The sequence below is a fragment of the Symphalangus syndactylus genome, chromosome 14 (assembly GCF_028878055.3).
Source record: "Symphalangus syndactylus isolate Jambi chromosome 14, NHGRI_mSymSyn1-v2.1_pri, whole genome shotgun sequence".
Lineage (NCBI taxonomy): Eukaryota > Metazoa > Chordata > Mammalia > Primates > Hylobatidae > Symphalangus > Symphalangus syndactylus.
In genome coordinates this window covers 11,533,234-11,553,418 of record NC_072436.2, presented here as the reverse complement: position 1 = coordinate 11,553,418, position 20,185 = coordinate 11,533,234, and the positions used below count along the sequence as shown (strand labels likewise).

The 20,185-nt window shown below is 50.7% G+C and overlaps 1 long non-coding RNA gene across 1 annotated transcript; it reads right to left on the bottom strand.

Moving 5' to 3' along the window:
- Positions 1 to 4,519: 4,519 nt before the first annotated feature.
- LOC129462213 (uncharacterized) lies at positions 4,520 to 12,222 on the bottom strand. The gene is made up of 3 exons (XR_010115352.1): positions 11,935 to 12,222; positions 6,485 to 6,716; positions 4,520 to 4,969 (listed from the first exon to the last, which is right to left on the bottom strand). It is a non-coding gene; the product is annotated as an uncharacterized lncRNA (long non-coding RNA).
- Positions 12,223 to 20,185: the final 7,963 nt, after the last annotated feature.

Genomic DNA, 20,185 nt, shown 5'->3' with positions numbered 1-20,185 from the left:
GTCCTGCAGTTGGGCACCTGTGTGAACATCTCCATCAGGGTCCCCGAGGCCAGCACTGGCTGTCAGACCCAGTCTCCTCAGACCCGGAGATTTTTACCTGAAATTCACATTGAGTCTTCACTCCCCATTCCCCTCGAAGTAACTCCCCCTGACAGGCAAGTCCTTAGAGAAAGTGACAAAGCTTCCAGTCCTGTGGCTTGGCCGAGAACGACTGAGAAACCAGGATGGGAAGAGGCCAAACAGGACACAGTGGACTGAGCTGGGCTGGGCGTCGGGGAAGGCTGGACCTCAGGGCGGTCAGGTCCCTGCAACATGGGGGTGGCTCCGACAGTCCCTCTGGAAGGTGGCAGCACTGCTGCACTAGTGAATTCATCCAGTGCATCCTCACAGAGCCCACCAGAGCAAGGCGGTGGCAGGACTGGGGTCAGGGCTTCCCTTAGGTGTCACACGTTGTCACTGCCAGGATGAAGCATGGGAGCTCTGGCTGTGCCCACTTAAGCCCATCTTGAGGAGCAGGAAGTGCCACACCTAGAAGGTGGCAGGTGTGTTGAGGACATGAATAAAGGTCAGCAGAGTGCCACAGGGAAAGTCAGCCAGTAGCAGTGGGGACGGGGGTCCGGGTGGAAGCAGCCATTGGACATGGCTCATGGCAAAGCCAGCCTGGTGCTTTGGAGAAACTGGAATGCAAAATACACAACAGGAAGGGGCAAGAGAGGAGCTGCCCTGGCCCTGCAAATAAGGATGAGACTTTAAGCCAGATTAAGGAGTCAGGCTGTATCCTGAGGGCAAAGGAGAGCCACTGCAGGCTTTCCATGGAGGAGTGAGGAAACTGAGCACAAAGTAGATGCTCTTTAAACATCTTTGAGGCTGGGTGTGGGGGCTTGTAATCCCAGCACTTTGAGAGGCCAAGGCAGAGGATCATTTGAGGCAGGAGTTGAAGATCAGCATGGGCAACATAGTCAGACCCCCGTCTCCACAAAAATGTTTTGTAAAATTAGCCGGGCATGGTGGCATGCACCTGTGGCCCCAGCTACTCTGGAGGCTGAGGCGGGAGAATTGCTTGAGCCCAGAAGGTTGAGGCTGCAGGGAGCCAAGACTGTACCACGGCACTCCAGCTTGGTGGACAGGGCAAGACCCTGTCTTGCTACCTAGGAGGGGCCCACGAAGATTCACCTCCTTAGCAGAAACTCAGGTATGGTTGAAAGGGGCTTATTAAGACTAACAGACTCTCACCCCTATCCTTTAGGAAACTCTAAAAGTTTTAGAAGCTCTTCTACCAGGAACAAAGTCCAAATATATATTGCTTATTATATCACAGTATCACATAATCCCTAAGTTAGCCACTATTAAAAATGCAAAAGTACAGCTAAAATGCCAATAAACTAATTAAAATAGGATACCAAAAAGTATGATTAACCTAAAAGAAGTCAGGAAAAGAGAAACAGGGAAACAAAACAAAACAAAAAAACAGAAGGGACAAAAAGAGAACAAATGTCATAATGGCAGATCTAAATCCAGTTACATCTATCATCATGCTTAACAGAAATGCACTGAACATCCCACTTAAAAGGCAGAGATAATCTGGCTGAATAACACTGCAAGATCCAGCTATGCGTCATCTCCAAGAGATACATTTTATTTTTTGTTTTGTTTTGTTTTTTGAGACAGAGTCTCACTCTGTCGCCCAGGCTGGAGTGCAGTGGCGCAATCTGGGCTCACTGCAAGCTCTGCCTCTGGGGTTCACACCATTCTCCTGCCTCAGCCTCCCAAGTAGCTAGGACTACAGGCACCCGCCACCACGCCTGGCTAATTTTTTGTATTTTCAGTAGAGACAAGGTTTCACTGTGTTAGCCAGGATGGTCTCGATCTCCTGACCTCATGATCTGCCCACCTTGGCCTCCCAAAGTGCTGGGATTACAGGCATGAGCCACCATGCCTGGCCGAGATACATTTTAAAGATAAAGACACAGACAGACTAAAAATAAAAGGATACAAAAAGGTATAACAGGCAAACAATAAGTGCAAAAAACAGGTGTGGCTATGTTAATATAATAGGCTCAAGAAAAAGAGTATTGCCAAAGAGATAGAGGGAGACTGCATAATGACGAAAGGATATGTTTATTGGGAAATCACAACAATCTTAAATGTGTATGTGCCTAATAACAGTTTCAAAATACATAAAGTAAAACCTGTCAGAATTAAAAGGAGAAATAGACAAATCCAAAAATTATAGCTGGAGATTTTAATACCTCTCTTTCAGCAACTGACAGAGTCAGTAAAAAAAAAAAAAAATCAAAAAATCAGTAAGGACATTGAACATTCTAACAACTATTGTGACCTAATTGATATTTAAGGTCCATGACACCCAGTGATTACAGAATACATGTTCTTTACAAAGGCACGTGGAGGCTTCACCAAGATAGTCCATATGCTGAGACATAAAATAAGTCTGGACCAATTTTGAAGATCAAAATCTCACAGAGTATGACCTCAGACATAAAGGAATTATATAAAAGGAAGACATATGTCTTAAGCCAAACCATCTGAAACATGCCCATCCAAATTTAGGGAAACTCATACAGCCAGATAAATAGACACAAACGTAATTTTATTAAGATATTACATTAATATTGGTTCGGATTAATGTACACTGCCCCTACCCAGTTGCTGTGAATCTCTGCCATTTTGCCAGCCCCACCAGCCAAGTCTGCACTGAACCTAAAGCTCGTTATCATTGTGACAACCTCCCATCACCTGCTGCTGGCACCTCTCTTGTGACACTCATTATTCTCTCTCTTGTTTTGTGATGGGGTAAGACAGCACATTCTTGGTCCTTTCCCCTCGACTGTCAGCTCCTCAAGGGAAGCATCAGGACCTGGCATACGGTAGGCACCTAAAGGGCATGCTGCATGAAAGTGATTGTCGGCTGGGTGCAGTGGCTCACACCTGTAATCCCAGCACTTTGGGAGGCCAAGGCGGGTGGATCACCTGAGGTCAGGAGTTCGAGACCAGCCTGGCAAACATGGTGAAACCCGTCTCTGCTAAAAATACAAAGATTAGCTGGGCGTGGTGGCGGACGCCTGTAGTCCCAGCTACTCGGGAGGCTGAGGCAGGAGAATCGCTTGAACCCGGTAGGTGGAGGTTGCAGTGAGCCGACATTGTGCCACTGCACTCCGGCCTGGGTGACAGAGAGAGATTTGTTCTCAAAAAAAAAAGAGGAGGAGGAGGAGGAGGGGGAGAAGGAGAAGAAGAAGGAGAAGGAGAAGGAGAAGGAGAAGAAGGAGAAGGAGAAGGAGAAGAAGAAGAAGAAGAAGAAGAAGAAGAAGAAGAAGAAGAAGAAGAAGAAGAAGAAGAAGAAGAGGAGGAGGAGGAGGAGGAGGAGGAGGAGGAAGAGGAGGAGGAGGAGGAGGAAGAAAGTGATTGTCGTCATCATCACTGCCACTGTCACCATCATCATAGGATAACACCAAAGATCCCATCTCACTTAATGCTCCAGTCACTCAACCAGGGCAATCCCCAGCACTCCTGAAGCACACAGATCCAGTGTTCCTAAGCTTTATTTCACATTCAGTAAGAAGCAACGCATCACCCCACCACAGACCCACACAACTGTCCTTCATTGTGGGAAGTCACTGGCACATGTTTGTGAGCACTTTGTTAGAGCTCAAGGTCAAATGAGGGCTCTAAGAACCTAGAAATTGGAGACTGGCCTCCAGACTCTGTATGACCCAGATTGCAACTTCCACTGACCCAGGGGTGCTTGACTTTTTGGAGGGCAATATAGGATCTGGGATGGGATCTGCTCCCAATGGCTGGGGCTCAAATGCTAGTTCTACCACTTCCTAGCTATGTGACCTTGGGCACTTACTTGAAATAAACCTCAACTTCCCTATCTGTACAACAGGAATAATGCTGGGACCTAACCTCATGGATTCTCTCATTCAGTGCTCCTGCAACCCTATGAGGTTAGGTCCTAGAATTATTCCTGTAGTACTAACACTTTTAATCATCCCCAATACCCTTGTATGGTGGCTATTATTCCCATTTTAAAGTGATGAGGCTGGGCGCAGGGGCTCACGCCTGTAATCCCAGCACTTTGGGAGGCTGAGGCAGGTGGATCACTTGTGGTCAGGAGTTTGAGACCAGCCTGGCCAACATGGTGAAACCCCGTCTCTACTAAAAATACAAAAAAAATTAGCCAGGCATGGTGGCTCGTGCCTGTAGTCCCAGCTACTTAGGAGGCTGAGGGAGGAGAATTGCTTGAACCCTTACTGAGATTCTGAGATTGCAGAATCTCAGTGAGCTGAGATTGTGCCACTGCACTCCAGCCTGGGTGACAGAGCAAGACTCCATCCCAAGAAAAAAAATAATAATAATAAAGTGATGGATCAGGGTAAACCTTGTACAGCTATGAGATGGGAGACTAGAATTTGAACACAAACACAACTTTCATACCAACCTCAGACGCACACACTTGCTCCAGTCTACACCAGCAGATCTTAATCAAGGCTCTGCCGTGGACACCTCTGACATCTGTGGAAGCCCTTCTCAGAATAATATTTTTAAATGCCTAAAATGAAATACAGAGAGTTATGAAGGAAACCAATCAAGTTAAAATCCAGTTCTTAAAATATTTTAATTGAGATATGATAGTATACATACTTCTTTCTTAATGCATGAAACAAAGAACAGTTGCTGGTTTAATTACCACCCAAATTTCTAAGTTATTATAAATGTAAATAATATTTTGAGATATCTGCAGCCACCTTAATGTTGTGGAGAAGTAACTGTGCATATGATTGGGTTGTACTGATTCCATTTATAATGAAAGAAAATGCTAAACTTCAGTAAAAGTTTCCTGAAAATAAAGATGCAAATTTATCCCATCCAAGCTCCCGGACCCCCTGAATTCTCTCCATAGACCCATGAATGCCACGTTATCATGATGTTCTGAAGAATACACAGTTTTCTGAAAGAAACAAATAACAGTGAGCAAAATTGACTATTCAAGAATGGAAAGAAAATCTCTTTCTCAGCCATCAAAATCAGCAGGCAGTCTCCACCCACCATATGCCATTGACAATTCTGATGACTTCATCGAATCCAGTCCCCGACAAAACCAGGGGGTGGGGCCCGGGGAGGGCTGGGGATAGGAGGAGAAGTATTACGGATGATGCTATTTGATTATACTAGTTGCAAATAATGGCCCAAACCAAGAACCCAACCACAGGTCGATTCATTTCGAAAGCTATGTAATAATGTTTAGGATAAGGAATTAATTTTTATAGCCACTGGAGCAGTTGGACTTCTACCATAATACGGATTTATTACAAATTAAAATTTCCCCTCAGGTGGTTAATGTGAAGCCATCATAGACAACAGGAAGGACCCCTGAGTCACACACCCCTTTAGGTCTGCAGGAAACCAAGGGTGGGTATTTGAGGAGCCACCACCCTCTGCCCGGCTGCACTTCCCAAGCCACATGTGGCTGCGTCAGTCTCATTTTCTCCCCTCCCAGAAGGAGAGCAGTACTCCCACACAAGGACATTGCTTCCTTGTTTTCTACCAAAGAGACCAAGGGCACCTTGAAGGCCCAGCACTCCAAACGCCACTTTTCCTGGCTGTCTGGTCCAGATCCTGGAAGAGGAGCCATCGGGCAGGGAGGGGGATGACATCAGCACCCACGGCTCCCAGCACAACGGCTTTCAACCTGCCACTCTCAGCCAGTTTAGTGTTCAGAGAATACATTTTGGTTTACTCTTTGCTGATAAAACTCAGTGCCTGGCCAGGCGCAGTGGCTTATGCCTGTGATCCCAGCACTTTGGGAGACCAAGGCAGGCGGATCACGAGGTCAGGAGATCGAAACCATCCTGGCTAACACAGTGAAACCCCATCTCTACTAAAAAATACAAAAAATGAGCCAGGCGTGGTGGCGGGTGCCTGTAGTCCCAGCTACTTGGGAGGCTGAGGCAGGAGAATGGCGTGAACCCCAGAGGCAGAGCTTGCAGTGAGCCAAGATCCCGCCACTGCACTCCAGCCTGGGCGACAGAGCAAAGACTCTGTCTCAAAAAAAAAAAAACAACTCTGTGCCTTTGTCCTATGAGAGAAGCATGGAAACTCCAGGGTTCCTAGGCAGGCCAGACCTCCCGACCCCTCCTTCCAAGACTGTCAAGCCAGAAAGGCACTTCGTCTCTCGGGTGGGTCCCAGGCAAGGCTTGGTGTCAGTATCTCCCTCTCCCGCTGTAACTTTCTGGCAATCAGCTGTGGCTGTCACCCAAGCTGTGCATCAGAGACAAGAGGAACTTTTAGAAACAGCTTCCCGGGCCTCATTTTGATTCCCGGGAATCACCTTGGGAATCACCTTGGCATAGCCCAGGAATCTGCATGTTAAAGCACCCTCTGGTTCTGATGATCAACCTATTGGCATCTGCATGACACCCTTCTCTTTGAGAGGATCTGAGAGCGGCCCTTCATACGTGCTCACCTGCTCCCTCTCCCAAGTGAGGGGGCGATCATCTGCCAAGCACCAGGCTGGGGGTGCTGAGCTGCAGGGACTCTTGGGCTTCTGAAACCACAGGGTGCCTTTCTTCCAAAAGCTGCAGGTTCATAGGGCAGAGCTGCCTGACTACTGCCAACTGGGTGGTGGGCTCTTGTCCAGATCCAGACAGGGTGGGAGTGAGTCCATTTTCACACTGCTGATAAAGACATACCCGAGACTGGGAAGAAAAAGAGATTTGACGGACTTATACTTCCACATGGCTGGGGAGGCCTCACAGTCATGGTGGAAGGCAAGGAGGAGCAAGTCACATCTTACATGGATGGCTCAGGCAAAGAGAGAGCTTGTGCAGGGAAACTCCCCCTTATAAAACCATCACATCTCACGATACTTATTCACTATCACGAGAACAGCATGGGAAAGACCCACCCCCATGATTCAATTACCTCCCACCGGGTCCCTCCCACAACACACGGGAATTCAAGACGAGATTTGGGTGGGGACACAGCCAAACCGTATCACACATCCATGCCCAAGCATGGAGGGCCAGGAAGTGCAGTGTATACACACAGTGGATGGATATGTTTCTTGGTACACAACTCTGACTCTTTATATATAGCATTTCCTGGACCCTTTTTGAGGACCTCAGATCATCCCTGGCATTTTGGGCCCATTGTCTGGCTTCATGTCTTTTTTTTTTTTTTTTTTTTTTTGAGATGGAGTCTCCCTCTTGTTGCCCAGGCTGGAGTGCAGTAGCACAATCTTGGCTCACCACAACCTCCACCTCCCGGGTTCAAGCGATTCTTCTGCCTCAGCCTCCTGGGTAATCCCAACACTTTGGGAGGCCGAGGCAGGTGGATCACCTGAGGTCAAGAGTTTGAGACCAGCCTGGCCAACATGGTGAAACCCTCGTCTCTACTAAAAATACAAACATTAGCCGGGCATGGTGGCGGGCACCTGTAATCCTAGCTACTTGGGAGGCTGAGGCAGGAGAATTGCTTGAACCTGGGAGGCAAAAGTTTCAGTGAGCCAAGATCATGCCCCTGCACTCCAGCCTGGGCAACAGAGCGAGACTCCATCTCAAAACATAAATATAAATAAATAAATAAATAAATTTATAAGTCTAATTAAGAAGTAAAACTTCTTTTACTTCTAAAATTTCTTTTCTGCCTGCTTTTGCTAGTAGGAAATTTTTTTCCGTTTCCTCCAAGTTCAGGAGAGGAAACCCTGCTCTTCTCACAATTACTCTGCGTGAGAAAACCCAGGTAAAAAGAACCAACAGCACCACCCCTGAGCCCCTCCTTTACCCACTCCCCCAGCTGAGCTTGCAAAGGAGGAAAGCATGCTGCGTGTGGCTGCAGCCATTTAAAATGCAGGCAGGGCTGGGTGCAGCAGCTCACACCTGTAATCCCAGCACTTTGAGAGGGTGAGGTGGGCGGATCACCTTGAGTTCAAGACCAGCCTGGCCAATATGGTGAAACCCCATCTCCACTAAAAATACAAAAATTAGCCAGATGTGGTGGTGCACGCCTGTAGTCCCAGCTACTCGGGAGGCTGAGGCCAGAGAATCACTTAAACCCAGGAGGTAGAGGTTGTAGTGAACTGAGATTGAGCCACTGCACCCCAGCCTGGGTGACAGAGCAGGACCCTGTCTCAAAAATCAATCAATCAATCAATAAAATGCAGGAGGGAGTCACTGTTTCAAGGTGTCCTGTGGATATTCTGGCCTACTTGGGAAGCAGAACTGGTCTGGACGTTTTTCTGGAGCAAAACTTCTTGACACCTAGAGCAATAGTGTCTCCCTAGACATATGACCTGATTGGTAAATGGCTTCATGTCCCAAAGTTTCCAATGTGGAATGTTTTCAGAAGGGCACCAGGCAATGTGTAAGACATAAAAATCACAAGCAAAAAAACAACAAAAATAAAAATCACAAGCATTCGACCTGTGCCACGTTGCTGAACTTCTCTGTGCCCATCTCCTCATCCATCATAATGGGACGGTAAGACCTGTTTGGCTTCTTTCCTTCCCTACAATAAGTGTTGATGGGGGGCGGCTATGCTGGGGATAGTCACACACTCCCCAAAGCCCCTCTCCAGAGCTCTATCAGCAAGGGTGTGGAGGGAGGACCCCACGATAAACTCTAAGGGCAGAAGATTCCTGAGGGCTTTGGAAATTTGAAGGAAGGCAAAGGCAGCCCTGGTTGTTGGCATCATCACAAAACCTTCTGTGAGCAAAGGAAGAGAGGACCCATTCGGGACCCATTAAATCCTGACTCTGCCACGGAAGAGGCATCTTCTGGGCGGACACTGATGCTCAGTGGCCTCCAGGGGACTTGGTGGATCCCCTTGACACACTGGAGCCTCCCCGGCTAGAGTCCCCTTCCAGACACCCTCATTCCTGCATCTCCAGGACTGGAGAGGCCTACCGGCCATCCAGGAGGATGTTTCTGTTGTCGGGCAGAGAGAAGCGAATTTTAGACCTTGCCTCCTGCCCACCTCCACCCCACAGCTCAAGAATATGACAATTTCCAGGACTGTGAGGACCAACTGAGACCACGTGATTTTGCAAGACAGGGACGCAGCTGTGAGGCCGAGTTACTATCCCAACTATCGTCACCACCATTGTCTCTGCTGTCACCCTGTGAATGTACCAAGGTCACTACCAGCACCTGGGTCCCCTCCAAGCTCCTGCAGGGGCAGTTTGTGGTGATGAGGATGATGTTAACTCCACGCTGTCTCTGCTCTGACAACAGACAGTGTCTGTAAGCTTGCTGGCCACAATGGATCTGTGCTGCCCGACAGGGCCATCCTTGGCACTAACACAGTGAGTTACTAAACGGGCTCCTTGTTAAGATACCTACCAACTGTGGCAGGTGAAGCTTTCCCATCCCCTGCATGGGGCTGACCATCTGCCCGACAACAGAAACATCCTCCTGGCTGGCCAGTAGGCCTCTCCAGTCCTGGAGATGCAGGAATTAGGGTGTCTGAGAGGGGACTCTAGCCAGGGAGCCTCCAGTGTGTCAAGGGGACCCACCAAGTCCCCTGGAGGCCACTAAGCATAAGTGTCCACCCAGAAGATGCCTCTTCCATGGCAGAGTCAGGACTTAGTGACCACAACTGCCCAGGCCCCCAGGAGCAGTTAGGCTGGGGTGTAGCACACAGGCCTGTACCCTCCCTAGTGACCACAAGGATGGCAGGGGCCACATCCTTTGACCCCACACAGGGAGACCTTATCAGCAGGTGGGTTACAGTTGAAAAAAGCTGCCATAGGCCAGGGCATCCACGGCTTCCAAATGCTCAAAACTGCTTCCGAAGATCTTGGAAAATTGTCCAATTTTTGAACGATGGGGGTGGGGATGGGCAGGAAACAGGGTCTGAAATTTATTTCTCTGTCTTTTACTGGAATAACTTAATCCCTGCTAGTAGTTAAATATGAGAGTGATGTGACATTATCAGAAAAGTAAACACACAATTACAGTAGGGGGTAGGCTTAAAACAACACCGGAGCTGATTATTTACTCAACCAACTGGAAACACATGAGCAAAACCATCCCACCCTGACAGGTGAGCACGTTCATAATTGCTTTTAAACATGTACTTAAATGTTGATCTGTTGTGTAAATACCTTTTTAAACGAGTATGTTTTCAGAAAATGTAACTGTTGTCGGGGCAGGGGGCATGGAGCAGGAGAATGACTAACGAGACCAACTTGAATTCCAGCACTCACATCTGTCGTCCACGTCCCCCCGAATCAGAGCAGGTGTTTTCATAGACCTAGCAGCTATCTTTGGGCATACATTTTGGATTCATTTTGTTCAACAGACTCAGTATTCGTTGTCGAGGGCTGCCATGGCAAGGCACTGCGGTCGGAGTCCTTCAACAGGAACGCATCTCCGCGCAGCTCTGGAGGCTGGAAGTCTCAGATCAAGGTGTCTCGGCAGGGTTGGTTTCTTCTGAGGCCTCTCTCCCGGCCTTATAGAACGTGCGTCCTCAACCCCTGGGGCAAGGACCAGTACCGGTCTGTGGCCCTTTAGGAACCATTAGATTCGCACAAGAGCATGAACCCTGTTGTGAACTGCACATGCAAGGCATCTAGGTTGTGTGCTTCTTATGAGAATCCAAGGCCTGATGATCTGTCACTGTCTCCCATCACCCCCAGATGGGACCATCTAGTTGCAGGAAAACAAGCTCAGGGCTCCCTCTGATTCTACATTATGGTGAAGAGTATAATGATTTCATTATATATTACTATGTAATAACAATAGAAATAAAGTGCACAATCAATGTAACGTGCTTGCATCATCTCGAAACCACCTCCCACCCCACCCGGGTCCGTGGAAAAATTGCCTTCCACGAAACCAGTCCCTGGTGCCAAAAAGGTTGGGGACTGCGGTTATAGAAGGTTGTTCTCTCCTCCCTGCGTCCTCACATGGTCGTCCTTCTGTGTGTGTCTTAATCTCTTCCTCCTATAAGGAACATCAGTCCTAGTGGATTGTGGCCCACCCTAAGGGCCTCATTTCACTTTAATTACCTTCCTAAAGGCTGTATCTCCAAATACGGTCATATCCTGAGATACTGGGGCTTCGGGATTTATTTTATCTATTTATTTATTTTTTTGAGACAGAGTTTCGCTGTTGTCGCCGAGGTTGGAGTGCAATGGCGCGATCTCAGCTCACTGCAACCTCTGCTTCCCTGGTTCAAGTGATTCTCCAACCTCAGCTTCCGGAGTAGCTGGGATTACAGGCGATCGCCACTACGCCCGGCTAATTTTTGTATTTTTAGTAGAGACAGAGTTTCAGCATGTTGGCCAGGCTGGTCTCGAAATTCTGACCTCAGGTGATCGCCCCCAACTCGGCCTCCCAAAGTGCTGAGATTACAGGCGCTCGCCACCACGCCCAGCCAGGGGCTTAGGGATTTAATATATGAATTTGGGGAGGACACAATTTAGACCATAACAGATTACTTCCGCAAAAGCCAAAACCCACGTTGCACAGGGAAGGAAAGGGTTGCCTGAGAACCCAAGTCAGGCAGGGCCTAAAGCCCTGCAGGAGGGACACCTGGTTCTAAGTACTGGCTTTATCTTTAAGGATAAATACCCTAGAGGTGATTTAAAAGTAATAAACACTTCCAAGGCAAAGAGAACATCCCAGAAAGTTCCAGACATGTAGGACTATCCTGATAAGAGAAGCAAGAAAGTGATTTCCAGGGTCAATGTTGGAGACACTAGGAGAGGGCAGAAGGCGTTGGGGGAGAAGGCAGCCCGTCTGCAGCGCCTGGCAAGCAGGGGATATGCCCACTGCTCCTGCCCGTGCAGCCGGCGGGCAGCCGCTCGGGGGGCTCATTAGCTGCCATCCTCAGCACTGAGGGACCCGTTCCCGGTCAGGGAGCAGAATCGGCTCTTCCCCAGGGGGATGCAGGCAGGAGGCCAGCGCTTACCTGACTGACAGGTGTCAGGTCAAATCGCCAGCTCTCCTGAAAATATCAGCCTCGCCTCCTGCCGGGCCACGCCAGCCAGCCGGGGACAGAGAGACAGACAGCCCCCCTAATGATGCCAGACAGACCTCCCGACAGCTCTGCCCTCCCGGGCCCCCGGAACAGCCAGCGCGGAGTGCTCTGCTCCAGGAGGGGTGAGGACCCTGGCTTTCCTGCCCTGCCCAGCCCAGCCCAGCCAAGCAGCAGAGAGAACAGGACGGAGGCTCCCATTTCCCAGGGACTGCAGCGCCTCCAAACAGCCCGTCTGCGACGGCCACGCGAGCATGCGCAGCCCAGCCCCTCCCGGACGTCCTCGCCCCCGCCTGGGCACATCGTACTCCGCACCTAGGCGGAGAGGGGCACGCGGATCCCAGCCCCTGCGAGCCCCTCTGCCCGCCGCCGCTTCACACCCCGCATTGCCTCAGCTGCCTTTCCAGAAGATGCATCATCTGGCGCGCAAAGCGGTGCACGGTCCCCAGCCCGCGCGCAGCAGCCTGGAAGGGCGCCAGAGTCCCCGTCCCACTTCCTGGCGGCCCTGCCCCCGGGCAGCTCCCTCCTCCCCCTCCGTGCCCCCACCCCATCTTGGGACGCTTCCAGGACCCAAGAGGCAGGAGGGGGATCGCGAGGGGAAGGCGCGGAGCTGGGGAAGGAGGAGCAGCGCCGGGCGCAGCAGCTCAGGACGTTCCGGGAGGCTGCGCGGCGCTCGCGGACCCACGCGCCAGGACGGAGGGCGCAGCCCCGAGCATTGCACGTGGCTTCCAGATTCCTCCCACCCCTACCCTGGAGACCGCGAGAGGGGGTGGGGGGTATCTCCTTCCCAGCCCCAGCTGGACAGAAAGCCTTGCAAAAGGGAAGAAATTAAAAAGCAGGGGGAGGGAAGGTGAGGAGGGGAGGGGTAGGGGGAGGAGGAAAAAGTCCCCTCCAGCCATAATGGTTCCCAGAGAGGAACAGAGGGGTGAGCACAGGCAGGGTCCTCGGGTTCCCTCCCCACCTGCCTCCTCCCAGGGTTTGTGCAGCGGCCTGGCCCATCCGCCTCTGGGGCGACCACGGGACACACTGCATGGCCACTGTCACTCTGAGTCCTCCCCTGCCACGCACCCATCTGCGACTTCTGGCTCTTTGATCTTCCCTTTACAAAATAGTCGTGCTTTGTTCACGACAGGGTGAAGGCCCCAGGGACGCGTTCTGCATGGAGGATGGCAAGGGGGGGTGGGGGTTGGTTGAATCAAGAACCCTTGATCGGCCCCTTGGGTTTCTAGCCCCCAAGAGGGCTCACACAGCCCATGTGTTATGTCCCAGCTCCGAGCAAAACAGCGTGCCAGTGTGAATGCCCCGTACTCAGACGCGGCCCCCTGGACACAGATGGGACTTTCTGTCCAGCAACAACCCAGCCCCCACAACAGCCTGGACGTTACACTGAGTTCATTTCGTTCCAATCAGAGAACAAAATATATGCTGTGAAGGGCCCACCTTTCCTTTTCTCCTTGTTCTATAGGGCGATTAGCATGGAGGAGTCATCAACACTATAGCGGAGGGGAGAGGGTGGCTTAAAAATAAATGTGCTCTGGGAGGGAAGGAGCAAATTGCAATGCCACTTTTGGCATTCTGCAGGAAGCCTATCCCTCAGCTGTCACCCACCCAGAACCCCAGCATCTGCTGAGCCTCTGTCACTGTTGAATGTACCCCCCAGGAAGAGCTCCAAGCCTGTGCCCTGCTGAACGCACCCCCGGGAAGAGGCTCCAAGCCTCTGCCCTGCTGACCGCACTCCTAGGAGGGGCTCCAGAGAGGCCCCCACCATAGCTACCCCTGCAGAAAAGCAGGCCGTGTGTTTCTGAACACCGGAGTGGCTTGCCACAGTAAACATGCCAGTGCTCTGAGATGTTGAGACTGCGGGAATCGATTCAATATTTTCATGGGGGCTCATTATATTTGCTCCCGGACCAGAAAAGCCGGAGCCTATTACTGCTCTCTTGGTAGGATTTTTTTTTTAATCCTTGTATATTACAAGAACATGAATTAAGCTCTGATGAACGCGATATTAATTAATTACATGAAGATCCACGTGGGAGGCAGGAGGGGGTGGAGAGAGAGGTTGTGCTATGCAAATGACCGGGAGGAGAGATGCTGCCGGAAATGTGCTTCTCATTGTTTCTGGCTCCAGAACCTGGAGGCGTGCGCAGTGGGCTCAGCCAGGGAGGTTTACCTGCAGGCAGCAGATGTGGCTTCTGCAAGATTTAAAGCCTCTGGCACCATTACAGACGAGGAACGTTGGGGGGGACCTGGGCACTGCAGCAGCGGAGAGGGAGGAGGGGAAGGAAGACTCCGGCTCAGGCCGCCATCTTCTCGAACTGCAAAGAGGGAATTTGAAATCCGTTTCACGTGTTCCAAAATGGCTGCTCTCAGCCCGAGCCCAGGAAGGTTGCAAAGGGCCTTGTGCGGCTCAGAGAGCCTCCTGGACTCTTTCTGTCCGTAAAACAGAGCCTGAGTGTTGCAAGAAGAGTCCTTGACTACCAGAGGCAGATCATTCTTCTCCAAAATATTTTGCAGAAACCACTTAAAACTCCCTCTCCTGCTCTGAGCCCCAGGGGGAGGGGCTGCTGCCACTAAAAGCTGGCAAAACAAAAATGACAAGGAAAAATGGGAGACTGAATTTGAAAATCAAGAGAGGGGGCCTATAGCCTGAGCCCAGATTCAGTGGCCACTTCCCAGGTGGCTCTTGTATGCTGCTGAGAGGTGACAGCGTGCTGGACAGCCCTCGCTCACTCTCGGCGCCTCCTCGGCCTCGGCACCCACTCTGGGTGCACTTGAGGAGACCTTCAGCCCAACGCTGCACTGTGGGAGCCCCTCTCTGGGCTGGCCGAGGCTAGAGCCGGCTCCCTCTGCTTGCGGGGAGGTGTGGAGGGAGAGGTGCGGTCGGGAACCGGGACTGTGCGGGGCGCTCCCGGGCCAGCGCGATTTCAGGGTGGGTGTGGGCTTGGCGGGCCCGCACTCGGATCGGCTGGCCAGCGCCACTGGCCCCAGGCAGTGAGGGCCTTAGCACCCGGGCCAGCAGCTGCGGGGTGGGGGGTGGGGAGGGAGCAGTGCGTCGGGTCCCCCAGCACTGACTGCCCACCTGAGCATGCGCCGGGCCTCAGCCGCCTCCCGGCAGGGCAAGGCTCAGGACCTGCAGCCCGCCCTGCCTGAGCGCCCCCCCCCATCCCCCCACAGTGGGCTTCTGCTTGGCCTGAGCCTCCGCGACGGGCACTGCCCCCTGCTCGGGGTGCCCAGTCCCATGACCGCCCAAGGGTTGAGGAGTGCAGGCACCTGATGTGGCCCTGGCGCAGAATCCACTAGGCAAACTCAGCTAGGCTCCTGAGTCGGGTGGGGACTTGGAGAACTTTTTTGTCTAGCTAAAGGATTGTAAATACACCAATCAGCATTCTGTGTCTAGCCCAAGGTTTGTAAACACACCAATCAGCACCCTGTGTCCAGCTCAAGGTTTGTAAATGCACTAGTCAGTGCTCTGTGTCTAGCTAATCTAGTGGGGACTTGGAGAACCTTTACGTCTAGCTAAAGCATTGTAAATACACCAATCAGCACCCTGTGTCTAGCTCAAGGTTTGTAAATGCACCAGTCAGTGCTCTGTGTCTAGCTAATCTAGTGGGGACTTGGAGAACTTTTGTGTCTAGCTAAAGGTTTGTAAACGCGCCAATCAGCACCCTGTCAAAAGGGACCAATCAGTTCTCTGTAAAACGGACCAATCCACTTGCTGTAAAATGGACCAATCAGCAGGATGTGGGTGGGGCCAGATAAGAGAATAAAAGCGGGCTGCCGGCGCTAGCAGGGGAAACTTGGTGGGGTTTTTTTCTGAGCTGTGGAAGTGTTGTTCTTTTGCTCTTTGCAATAGTGTTCTTTACTGTTTGGGTCTGCATTGCCGTTATGAGCTGTAACACTCTGTGAAGGTCTACAGCTGCACTCCTGAGGCTAGCGAGACCACGAACCCACTAGGACGAATGGAGCGAATAACTCTGGACGGGAGAAATGAACAGCTCCAGAGGCGCCACCTTAAGAGCTGTAACACTTACGGTGAAGGTCTGCAACTTCATTCCTGAAGCGAGAGAGACCATGAACCCACCAGAAGGAGGAAACTCTGAACATGTCCAAACATCAGAAGGAACAAACTCCAGACACACCACCTTTAAGAACTGTAACACTCACTTTGCGGGTCCGTGGCTTCATTCTTGAAGTCAGTGAGACCAAGAACCCACCAATTCTGGACACATTGCCACTCCCCCTCACCTTCAGTGTGAAGCAGGAAGATCCTAGATACATAGCACTTTTCTCTCCAGGACGGGTGACCTGTCTCCAGGGTATGGGGTAGATTTCTGGGTGCCACCAGGCAGGGTCTGGTTCAAATGAGAGGATGATTGGCAGGTACAGTGAGATGAGCTAGGGTCATCTGGAGATCCCTAAAGGCATGAGGTGTGGGTCCAGGCAGCAGAGAATTAGGTCCATGTGAAGGCAGGACCCAGCCTGGAAGGCCAGGGAGCAAAAATGCCCCAAGACATGACGTTTGGGAAGGGGTCTAAGCAACTCACTAGAGCGGGAAGCCAGCAGCAAGAGTAGCTTTTGATACGGCTAGATAAGCTGGGACTTAGGAACTTTGGCTCCAAAGCCACACCCATCAGTCAGTGAGACAGGTATGGGGCTGCAGGTAGAAGCCAGAATCACCAGGCTAGGGGAGGGGAGTGAGAGGGAGGAGCAGAGGAAGGAGGCTTCCATTATGCACCCTCCTCTTCATGAAGTGTCCAAGTTCTTTTTTCTCCTTGATGTGAACGTTGGTCAGAACGCCAGAGTCAAACATCGTGCTTAGCTATAAGGTGTTGCTTATTAGGGATTCTGTCTGCCAGATCTAGAACATCTCAAAGCACCAGTCATAAAATGTCAGACATTTCACAAATGCTGTGATGGTTAATTTTATGTGTCGACTGGATTGGGCCATGGGGTGCCCAGAAATTTGGTCAGACATTAGGGTGTTTCTGTGAGGGTGTTCTGGATGAGATTAACATTTATTTATGACAGAGTCTTGGTCTGTCACCCAGGCTGGAGTGCAATGGTGCGATCATGGTTCACTGCAGCCTCGACTTCCTGGGCTCAAGTGATCCTCCTGCCTCAGCCTCCTGGGTAGCTGGGATTAGAGGTGTGTGACACCACGCCCGGCTAATTTTTCTGTGTGTTTTTAGTAGAGACAGGGTTGCACCGTGTTGGTGAGGCTGGTTTGGAACTCCTGACCTCAGGTGATCTTCTCACCTAGGCATCCCAAAGTGCTGGGATTGTGGGCATGAGCCACCGTGCCAGGCTGAGATTAACATTTAAATCAGTGGACAGAATAAAGCAGTTTGTCCTCCCTAATGTGGAGGGGGGTCCTCATCATCAGTTGAAGGCCTGCACAGAACAAAAGGCTGACCCTCCTCCAAGCAAGAATGAATTTCTCCTCCCTGATGGTCTTCAAGCTGGAGCAACAGTTTTGTCCTGCCTTCGGACTTGACCTGACATTGGCTCTCCTGTGTCCCGAGACTGCCAGCTTTCAGACTGGAACTTGTACCATGGGCTGTCCCGGTTCTCAGGCCTTTGGATTCGGGCTGGAATTCCATCATCGGCTCTCCTTGATCTCCAGCCTGCCCACTGCAGATCCTGGGACCGGGAGGTGGGAAGCAGTGATGATGCTAGTGAGGCAGGATTTTCTTCTCAGTCACTTTGGAAGCCAGGGACCTCCAGCTGGCGATGCTCCACCCTGGGCCGAGTCTGGCTTGTGCACTAGTTCCCAAGTTCTTGTCCCACGCTCAAAAAGAATGAGGATGCTCTGACAATCTCAGAGTGAGCAAGGCAGGGAGTTTTAGTGAGTGATGAAACAGCTTTCTGCAGAGAGGGGACGGAGGGTGGTCTCCTTACCCAAAGGCAGGGACATGGGGGTGGTCCCCTTACCCGAAGGCAGGAAAGTTCCCCTAATATGGCTCAGTCCGGAGCTTGTTATGGGCTCAGAGGCTGGGAGGGCAGGCCGTAGGTAGTATTGAAAAAGGCAACATTTGATTGGTTGAAAGGCATTATTGAGAAAGAATCAATCGGGGAAGGGCGGGCAAACAGGAACAGAAGTTCTCACTCTGCGTCTCGGTTTCATCTGGCACCAGCGGTCCGGTCTTTCAGCCTTCAGGCTGTCTTTGGCTTGAAGGTGGGTTTCACCAGGCACCCGTCTCTGTCTGCCTGGGCAGGTGGCTGCCTCCTGCTGCATCGCTAGCAGTCATTTTAGGAGCTCCCTCTCATAGCCACAGTGCCGTGACCCCGAAGCTAGCGATGGACCTTAATGTCTTCTGTTTTGGTTTCCATTAACGCTGAAAGCACCTAATTTCTTACGTTAAATCCCTTTTGAGGCCAGACATGGTGACTCACACCTGTAATCTCAACACTTTGGGAGGCCGAGGCAGGTGGACCACTTGAGGCCAGGAGTTCAAAACCAGCCTGGCCAACACGGCGAAACTCCGTCTCTAGTAAAACATACAAAAATTAGTGAGGTGTGGTGGTGCACACCTGTAATCCCAGCTACTTGGGAGGCTGAGGCACAAGAATCACTTGAATCCAGGAGGCAGAAGCGGCAGTGAGCCAAGATCCCACCACTGCATTCCAGCCTGGGTGACAGAGTGAGACCCTGTCAAAAAAAAAAAAGCCCTTTTGGCTTGGAACTCCCAGAGTGTGCTTCCTGGTCTTGTTTCAGACTTTAAAGAGACAGTCTTTATCATTTCATCACTAAGTACAATGCTTGCTATGAGTTTTTGGTAGACAACCATGATTGCTAGATTAAGTTATTATTATTATTCACAAGTGACCATTAAATTTTATCCTGTATCTTTTCCATGTGTGTTGAGATTGTTCAGTCACCAGTCATCTGGTTTTTAACCTTAATCTGTTGGAGGTACTTCTGACTATGTTGGCATGAAAAGGTTGGTGAATTCTCTCCACAAAAAAACAAGTACGAAATGGACAAAATTAAAAATCAACCACCTTTAGGGGCCAGTCAACCAAAGACAGAAAATGAGTTGAGAAGCTTCCATTATTGAGAAGCTGCAGAGCTTTTGGCAAGAGTAGTAAAGGTCTGTGGTCTTCTTGTTTAGGGATGCTCTATCCTCCCCAAGCTGGATCAGCAAGAACAGTTATGGTAGCCAGAGGGGGGCTGACTTGGGACAAAGGAAAAAATCTGCAGTTTTCCCAACTAAAAGTGATGAACTCAGTAGAGTACAAATTGGAAAAACCCAGTTTCATAAACTCAAGCTTGGATTCCAAGTTGGGGTAAGCAGCAAACCAGTCAGGAATTTCATGGCTGGGCATGGTGGCTCATGCCTGTAATCCCAGCACTTTGGGAGGCCAAGGTGGGCGGATCACAAGGTCAGGAGTTCGAGACCAGCTTGGCCAACATGGTGAAAACCCATCTCTACTAAAAACAAAAATTAGCTGGGCGTGGTGGCATGCACCTCTAATCCCAGCTACTCAGGAGGCTGAGGCAGGAGAATCACTTGAACCCAGGAGGCGGAGCTTGCAGTGAGCCGAGATCGGGCCACTGCACTCCAGCCTGGGTGACAGAGCAAGACTCCATCTCAAAAAAAAGAAAAAAAAGAAATTTCACAGGGAGATCCTAGGAATAAGAGAGCACTGGAAAGGCTGAAACAAACTTTCCACAAACACCAGGCTGACTGGGAAACTATGGGCCTGCTCGGGGTGGGCCTGAACCAGCCCAACACAGAGTGGAGGCCAAGGGATACTCGGCTTCAAATGCACTCCCAAATCCACACGCACACAGAGCAGCGAGGAAAGAAGGCTTAGATAGGGCCTAGGCATTTGGGCACAAACTTTGCCTGAATTATTGGATGATCATTAGGCAATTGCAGACTCAAGGATGATTCCTGGGAAGGCAGGCTGAAAGATAAAAAATCTGAGCAAAGCTATCAGCAGACACATACTACAAGGGAGACATCCCACAGTGTAAGTCCAGGCAAGGAAAGAAAGAAAAAAAAAAACTCAGAAAAATAAATGGAATCCAGGCCAGGTGCAGTGGCTCACGCCTATAATCCCAACACTTTGGGAGGCTGAGGCATATGGATCACTTGAGGTCAGGAGATCAAGACCAGCCTGGCTAACATGGTGAAACCCCGTCTCTACTAAAAATACAAAAAATTAGCCGGGTGTG